Source organism: Oncorhynchus keta, chromosome 15, assembly GCF_023373465.1.
Source record: "Oncorhynchus keta strain PuntledgeMale-10-30-2019 chromosome 15, Oket_V2, whole genome shotgun sequence".
Lineage (NCBI taxonomy): Eukaryota > Metazoa > Chordata > Actinopteri > Salmoniformes > Salmonidae > Oncorhynchus > Oncorhynchus keta.
Genome location: NC_068435.1, coordinates 8,817,867 through 8,827,810, shown reverse-complemented (window position 1 = coordinate 8,827,810; position 9,944 = coordinate 8,817,867).

Here is a 9,944-nt window from a genome sequence, read left to right as displayed (position 1 = left end):
TCGTGTACTTCGTTCAGTTACGTATTGCTCGTAACATTGCAAAAATCAGAAACTTTCTGTCCAAAAATGATGCAGAAAAATCCATGCTTTTGTCACTTCTAGGTTAGACTACTGCAATGCTCTATTTTCCGGCTACCCGGATAAAGCACTAAATAAACTTCAGTTAGTGCTAAATACAGCTGCTAGAATCCTGACTAGAACCAAAAAATTTGATCATATTACTCAGTGCTAGCCTCTCTACACTGGCTTCCTGTCAAAGCAAGGGCTGATTTCAGGTTTTACTGCTAACCTACAAAGCATTACATGGGCTTGCTCCTACCTACTCTCTGATTTGGTCCTGCCGTACATACCTACATGTACGCTACGGTCACAAGACGCAGGCCTCCTAATTGTCCCTAAATTTCTAAGCAAACAGCTGGAGGCAGGGCTTTCTCCTATAGAGCTCCATTTTTATGGAACGGTCTGCCTACCCATGTCAGAGACGCAAACTCGGTCTCAACCTTTAAGTCTTTACTGAAGACTCATCTCTTCAGTGGGTCATATGATTGAGTGTAGTCTGGCCCAGGAGTGGGAAGGTGAACGGAAGGCTCTGGAGCAACGAACCGCCCTTGCTGTCTCTGCCTGGCCGGTTCCCTCTTTCCACCGGGATTCTCTGCCTCTAACCCTATTACACTGGCTTACTGGGGCTCTCTCATTGCCGTCCTGGGAGGGTGCGTCACCTGAGTGGGTTGATTCTCTGATGTGATCATCCTGTCTGGGTTGCCCCCCCCCGTGGCGGAGATCTTTGTGGGCTATACTCAGCCTTGTCTCAGGATGGTAAGTTGGTGGTTGAAGATATCCCTCTAGTGGTGTGGGGGCTGTTCTTTGGCAAAGTGGGTGGGGTTATATTCTTCCATGTTTGGCCCTGTCCGGGTGTCCTCGGATGGGGCCACGGTGATCTCCTGACCCCTCCTGTCTCAGCCTCCAGTATTTATGCTGCAGTAGTTTATGTGTCGGGGCTAGGTCAGTTTGTTATATCTGGAGTACCTCTCCTGTCTATTCGGTGTCCTGTGTGAATTTAAGTGCTCTCTCTAATTCTCTTTCTCTCTTTCTTTCTCTCTCTTGGGGACCTGAGCCCTAGGACCATGCCTCAGGACTACCTGATATGATGACACCTTGCTGTCCCGATCCACCTGGCCGTTAACAACTGCACCTCCAGTTTCAACTGTTTTGCCTTATTATTATTGGACCTGGCTGGTCATTTATGAACATTTGAACATCTTGGCCATGTTCTGTTATAATCTCCACCCGGCACAGCCAGAGGGGACTGGCCACCCACATAGCCTGGTTCCTCTCTAGGTTTCTTCTAGGTTTTGACCTTTCTGGGGAGTTTTCCTAGCCACCGTGCTTCTACACCTGCATTGCTTGCTATTTGAGGTTTTAGGCTGGGTTTCTGTACAGCACTTTGAGATATCAGCTGATGTACGAAGGGCTATATAAATAAATTTGATTTGAAGTATATAAAGACATAACACATACAGGTATATAAACACATAACACAATACAGTTATATAAAAACCTAACACATACAGGTATATAAAGACCTAACACATACAGGTATATAAAGACCTAACACATACAGGTATATAAAGACCTAACACATACAGGTATATAAAGACCTAACACATACAGTTATATAAAGACCTAACACATACAGTTATATAAAGACCTAACACATACAGGTACAGTTGAAGTCAGAAGTTTCACGTACACTTAGGTTGAGTCATTAAAACTCGTTTAACAACCACTCCACAAATGTATTGTTAACAAACTATAGTTTTGTCAAGTTGGTTAGGACATCTACTTTGTGCATGACAAGTAATTTTTCCAACAATTGTTTACAGACAGATTATTTCACTCATAATTCACTGTTCCAGTGAATCAGAAGAATCACAATTCCAGTGGGTCAGTTTACATACACTAAGTTGACTGTGCCTTTAAATAGCTTGGACAATTCTAGAAAGGATGTCATGGCTTTAGAAGCTTCTGATAGGCTAATGTACATCATTTGATTCAATTGGAGGTGTACCTGTGGGTGCATTTAAAGGCCCGACCTTCAAACTCAGTCCATCTTTGCTTGACATAATGGGAAAATCAAAAATCAGCCAAGAAATAAGAATTTTGTGGGGGACCTCCACAAGTCTGGTTCATCCTTGGGAGCAATTTCTAAACACCTGAAGGTACCACATTCATTTGTACAAACAATAGCATGCAAGTATAAACACTGTGGGAACACGCAGCCATGATACCGCTCAGGAAGGAGACATGTTCTGTCTCCTACAGATGAACGTACTTTGGTGCGAAAAGTGCAAATCAATCCCAGAACAACAGCAAGGGACCTTGTGAAGATGCTGGAGGAAACAGGTACAAAATAATCTATATCCACAGTAAAACGAGTCCTATATCGACATAACCTGAAAGGCCGCTCAGCAAGGAAGAAGCCACTGCCTCAAAACCGCCATAAAAAATATTTTACTTTTTGGAAAAATGTCCTCTGGTCTGATGAAACAAAAATAGAACTGTTTGGCCATAATGACCATCGTTATTGTTTGCAGGAAAAAGGGTGAGGCTTGCAAGCCGGAGAACACCATCCCAACCGTGAAGCACGGGGTGGCAGGCACTGCGTTCATCCACCTCTGGCCTGCTCGCCTCCCTACCACTGAGGAAGTACTGTTCCGCTCAGCCCAGTCAAAATGTTGGCATCATGAGGAACAAACTCCTCACGACGCCAGGACAGCGGAGTCAATCACCCACCTTCCGGATATATTGAAACCCCACCTCTTCAAGACATACCTAGGATAGGGAAGTTAAATCCTTCTCCCCCCAACAAGATTTAGATGCAAGTGGCTGTTCCACTGGTTGTCATATGTATGCACAATTTGTGATCATCTGGATTAATCTGCTAAATATAAATGTTAATGTTAATGGGTGGCAGCATCATGTTGTGGGGGTGCTTTGCTGCAGGAGGGACTGGTGCACTTCACAAAATAGATGGCATCATGTAGGTTATATGATATCAAACAGTCTCAAGACATCAGTCAGGGAGTTAAAGCTTGGCTGGGTCTTCCAAATGGACATTGATCATTATTAATAAAATATATTATAAACATATCTTGTGTAATTTCCATTGTTGTATGTTGTTGAATCAAACAGCTGGCCATCACGGTCTAGCTGGTGTTGGTGAGGGAAAGTGTCTGGCAGCGTACTTCAAAGTTGAGGCAAAATGGCTTAAGGACAACAAAGTCAAGGTATTGGAGTGGCCATCACAAAGCCCTGACCTCAATCCTATAGAAAATGTCTGGGTAGAACTGAAAAAACATGTGTGAGCAAGGAGGCCTACAAACCTGACTCAGTTGCACCAGCTCTGTCAGGAGGAATGGGCCAAGATTCACTCAACTTATTGTGGGAAGCTTGTGGAAGGCTACCCGAAACGTTTGACCCAAGTTAAACAATTTAAAGGCAATGCTACCAAATATGAATTCAGTGTATGTAAACTTCTGACCCACTGGGAATGTGATGAAAGAAATAAAAGCTGAAATATATCATTATCTCTACTATTATTCTGACATTTCACATTCTTAAAATAAAGTGGTGATCCTCACTGACCTAAGACAGGGTATTTTATTCGGATTAAATGTCAGGAATTGTGAAAAACTGAGTTTAAATGTAGTTGGCTAAGATGTATGTAAACTTCCAACTTCAACCCATACAGGTATATAAAGACATAACACACACAGACAGGTACACACACATACACAGGTAGGTGCCAATGTAAATGCATAGCATACACACACTCACACACACACACACACACTCACACACACACATATACCCATGCACACAGATAACTCTGACAGACACAAAACATACATAGAAAACCCAATGACGACAGAATATTGATTTACAGTTCATTAGTTGATCACACACACCTGCCCTCGATGATGGTGATGATGTCGTCAACCTGAATCTGAAGCTTGTCAGCCTCATCAAAGTCCTGCAGCGCACTACATGTCTGTTGGCATGGTCTGGAACGGAGGACACACACACACACATAAAAACCAAGTGTGATTACCTTAAAACACACACTGCACCCCAACCAGGCACCCCAACATAGTCATTTGGGCCCAAAACCTAAATATGAAATCAGAGTGCGAGTTCTTCCCCACAAATCACAGTTAAGTACACATCAAGTTAGGATTCCTCAGTTGGTGAGGCCATAATGTGCCCCATGACCCATACAGTACCGTAGTAGAGTCACTAGGTGGAGCTAGAGGTCAGGTAACATATGAAGAGCTCCACAGTCAAGACTTCATCTTGTCATTCAATAATGCAAGTAAATATTTCAAATGATATGACATTTTACACAAATTGTGTATACAAGTTAAGTATTTAGAACGGACATCTCAGGTTGTAAGCAAATTGATCCACTAAACTTGACGTCAGAATATACAATTGTCGCTCAAAAGAAGGTCTTGTATACAACCTTGAAGGTACACATTCAAAATATACATTTAACATTTAAGTCATTTAGCAGGCTCTTGTCAGAGCGACTTACAAATGCTGCTCAGGCATTTAAATACAAACATACCACGTAATGCAGATGCTAATGTAAACACGTCCCCCTCCCCCACCGCTGCACGCGTCACATCACCGCCATCTGCGCGTCTATCACCCGCCCATCTGCGCCTATCGCCAGCCGCGTCCATCCCCCGCCGCTGCGCACGTCACATCCCCCCGCCAAAAGCCTGCGCACGTCCACGGCCCCCGCCATCTGCGCGTCACATCACCGCCATGCGCACGTCCTCCTTGCCGTGCGTGCTCCCCCGCCAAAACTGCGCACGTCACATCCCCCGCCAAAGAAGCTGCACGTCCTATCTTTGCCATCTGCGCGTCACATCACCCATCTGCGCGCGTCCACATCTCGCCATCTGCGTCACATCCACCGCCATGCTGCGCGTCACATCCCCGCCAAGCTGCGCGCAGTCACCCATCTCGCCATCTGCGCGCGTCCTATCACCGCCGTCTGCGCGTCACATCACCGCCATCTGCGCGCGTCACATCACCGCCATCTGCGTCCACATCACCCCACCGTACTGCGCGCACGTCACATCATCACGCCGTACTGCCGCACGTCACATCCACCGCCATCTGCGCGCACGTCCCCATCCCCCGCCATCTCTGCGCGTCCACATCCACCCGTCCATCTGCCGCGCGTCCTATCACCGCCGGCTGCGCGCACGTCACCTATCACACGCCATCTGCGCGCGTCCACATCACGCCAGTCTGCGCGCGTCCATCATCGCCATCTGCGCGTCCACATCATGCCATCTGCGTCACATCACCGCCATCTGCGTCCATCATCACCGCCATCTGCACGTCACATCACGCCATCTGCGCGTCCACATCACGCCAGTCTGCGCGTCACATCACTGCCATCTGCGGTCACATCACCGCCATCTTGCGTCCGTCCATCACCGCCGTGCGCACGTCCATCTTGCCATCTGCGCGCGTCCACATCACCGCCATCTGCGTCCACATCCCCGCCATCTGCGCACGTCCACATCCACCGCCAGTGCGCGCGCGTCACATCTCCGCCATCTGCGCGCGTCCACATCTACGCCATCTGCGCTGCGTCACATCACGCCATCTGCGCGCGTCCATCATCTGCCATCTGCGCGTCACATCACCGCCATCTTGCGCGCGTCCCATCCGCCATCGCTGCGCGGTCCACATCACCGCCATCTGCGCGTCCATCATCGCCGTACTGCGCGCGTCACATCACCGCCATCTGCGCACGTCCACCATCGCCGTCTGCGCGTCACATCACGCCATGCTGCGCGCGTCACATCCACGCCGGCTGCGCGTCCACATCACGCCGCCATGCTGCACGTCCACATCACCAGTCTGCGCGCGCGTCCACATCACGCTACGTGCGCGCGTCCATCACGCCATCGCGCGCGTCCACATCACCGCCATGCTGCGCACGTCCACATCACCGCCATCTGCGCGTCTACATCACCGCCATCTGCGCGTCACATCACGCCGTCTGCGCGTCACATCACGCCATCTGCGTCATCCGCCAGCCACGCGCGTCCTCATCTCGCCATCTGCGTCCACATCGCCATCTGCGTCACATCACGCATCTGCGCGCGTCACATCACGCCATCTGCGCGTCGTCACATCACCGCCATCTGCGTCATTCACCCGCCATCGCGCGTCCATCACCGCCATCTGCGCGTCCATCACGCCATCTGCGCGCGTCACTCGCCATTGCGCACGTCACATCCACGCCATCTGCGCGTCACATCACTGCCATCTGCGTCATCATCACGCCATCTGCGCGCGTCCACATCCGCCATCTGCGTCTATCACCCGCCATGCTGCGCGTCCACATCACCGTCTGCCGCACGTCCATCATCGCCAGCTGCGCACGTCCATCCGTCATTTGCGCGCGTCACATCTTATGCTGCGCACGTCCCCATCTACGCCGTCTGCGCGTCCACATCACGCCATCTGCGCACGCTATCTGCACGTCCATCCCGCCATCTGCGCGTCCATCACGCCATCTGCGCGCGTCCACATCCCGCCATCTGCGCGTCACATCACCGCCATCTGCGCGCGTCCCATCACCGCCATCTGCGCGTCACATCACGCCATCTGCTGCGTCCACATCATCGCCGTTTGCGCGCACGTCCACATCACGCCGCTGCGCGTCACATCCGCCATGCGCGCGTCCATCGCCATACAGCTGCGCGTCCACCATCGCCATCTGCGCGCGTCACATCGCCATCTGCGCGCGATCCACATCACCGTCTGCGCGTCATCATCACGCCATCTGCGCGTCACATCGCCGCCATCGCGCGTCCCATCACGCCATCTGCGCGTCGCGTCATCACGCCATCTTGCGCAGTCCATCACCGCCATCTGCGCGCACGTCCCATCGCCGTCTGCGCGCGTCCACATCACCGCCATCTGCGCGCAGTCCACATCCTCGCCATCTGCGCGTCGCATCACCGCCATCTGCGCGTCCACATCACTGCCAGCTGCGCACGTCCCCATCACCGCCGTCGCTGCACGCATCCGCCATCTGCCAGTCCGTCATGCGCGCGTCCACATCACACACTCTGCCGCGTCCCATCGCTGCATCTGCGCGCGTCACATCACACGCCATCTGCGTCTGCGATCCACATCACGCCATCTGCGCGCGTCCCATCACGCCATCTGCGCGTCCACATCTCTCGCCATCTGCGCGTCACATCACCGCCATCTGCGTCGCATCCCCCGCCATCTGCGCACGTCACATCACCCGCCATGCTGCGCGTCCACATCACGCCATCTGCGCGTCATCCATCACGCCATCTGCGCGTCCATCACCGCCATCTGCGATCACATCACCGCCGTCTGCGCGCGTCACATCTACCGCCATCTGCGCGTCACATCATCTGCACATCTGCGCACGTCCACATCACGCCATCTGCGCGTCACATCATCGCCATCTGCGCACGTCCACATCACGCCATCTGCGTCGCATCACGCCATCTTGCGTCACATCATCGCATATCTGCACGCGTCCACATCACCGCCATCTGCGTCACATCATCGCCATCTGCGCGTCCACATCACGCCATCTGCGACGTCCACATCCACCGCCATCTGCGCGTCCACATCACCTGCCATCTTGCGCGTCATCCTCCGCCATCTGCACGCCGTCACATCACGCCGCCTGCCGCGTCCACATCACGCCATGCTGCGCGTCACATCTTGCCATCTGCGTCACATCCACATCGTCTGCGTCCACATCATCGCCATCTGCGTCATCATCCGCCATCTGCGCGTCCACATCACAGCCATCTTGCGCGCGTCCACATCACCGCCATCTGCGCGTCACATCACCATCTGCGCGTCCTATCACCTGCCATCTGCGCGTCACATCACACGCCATCTGCGCGTCCATCATCCGCCATCTGCGTCTCATCACCCCGCCATCTGCACGTCCATCCCCGCCATCTGCGTCACATCACCATCTGCGCGCATCTTTGCCCATCATGCGCTACGTCCACATCACGCCATCTGCGTCACATCATCTGCGCACATCTGCACGCGTCCATCTCGCCATCTGCGCGTCACATCACGCCATCTGCGTCACATCACGCCATCGTGCGCACATCACCTCGCCATCTGCGTCCACATCCCATCGCCATCTGCGCACGTCCACATCCTACCGCATCTGCATCTACCGCTCATCATCTGCGTCCACGCCATCTCTGCCGTCTATCATCCGCCATCTGCATCCATCACGTCATCTGCGCCTCATCTTTTTGCCATCTTCGCGTCCATCACGCCATCTGCGCGCGTCACATCACGCCTATCTGCGCGCTCATCGCCATCTGCGCGTCGCACATCCACCGCCATCTGCGCGCACGTCATCTTTGCCATCTCATGCACATCTTATCGCTGCGCGTCACATCACGCCATCTGCGCGTCACGTCTTTACGCCATCTGCGTCGTCATCATCATCTGGTACGCGTCCGCCCGTCCACCGCCATCTGCGCCGCGTCCATCACCGCCATCTGCGTCACATCCACGCCATCTGCGCGCGTCCACATCACCGCCATCTGCGTCCATCATCGACGCGCACGCCCATCATCGCCATCTGCGCGCGTCCACATCATCTGCGCGCGCCTATCACGCGATCTGCACGTCCCGCCATCTGCGCTGCATCTATCCATCTGCGCGCGTCTGCATCACGCCTGTGCGCGCGTCGCATCACCGCCATCTGCGCGCCGTCTCCATCATCTGCGCGTCGCGTCCATCCACCATCTGGACGCGCGTCATCCATCGCCATCTGCGCCACATCTTCCCATCTGCGCGCACGTCACACCTCGCCTATCTGCGCACGTCCCCATCATCTGCCCCCGTTCTGCGCGTACTGTATCACCGCCATCTGCGTCCACATCCATCTCCACCATATTGACGCGTGCCCATCATCATCCGCCTATCTGCGCACGTCACATCTCTGCCCATCTGCGCGCGTCCACATCATCTGCGCCCCCGTTCTGCGCCCATCATCGCCATCTGCGCTCATCATCTGCCATCTGCACGCCGTCTCACATCACGCCATCTGCGCACGCGCCTTATCCACGCCATCTGCGCGCCGTCACATCCATCCCCCGCTCATCTGCGCGCGTCCACATCACGCCATCTGCGCGCGCCACATCATCTGCCATCTGCGCCGTCGTCACATCACCGCCATCTGCGCGCCGTCATCACCATCACCGCATCTGCAGCGTCCCATCACGCCATCTGGGTCCGCGTCCCCCGCCATCTGCGCGCCCCATCCCGATACATCTGCACGCGTCCGCATCATCCGCCGTCTGCGCCCGTCTCATCATCCTCGCCATCTGCGTCACGCACCATCATCTGCCATCTGCGCGTGTCACATCATCTGCGTCGACGTCATCACCATCTGCGCGACTCACATCTTCTGCCATCTGCGCGCGGTCACATCACGCCATCTGCGCGTCCACATCATCTGCGGTCCACATCTGCCATCTGCGCGCGTCCATCATCGCCATCTCGCGCGTCACATCACGCCATCTGCGCGTCCATCATCACGCCATCTGCGCGTCACGCCATCATCACGTCGCCATCTGCGCGCCGTCGCATCTGTTGTCATCACGCCATCTTGCGCACATCGCGCATCTCATCCCCGCCATCTGCGCACGTCACATCACGCCATCTGCGCGCGTCCCACATCACTCATCTTGCGCGTCTCGTCACATCACGCCATCTGCGCGTCTCGCGTCCACCGCCATCTGCGCGCGTCACGCATCATCATCACGCCGCGCGCGTCGTTTCATCACGCCATCTGCGCGTCACATCCGCCATCTGCGTCCACGCGCGTC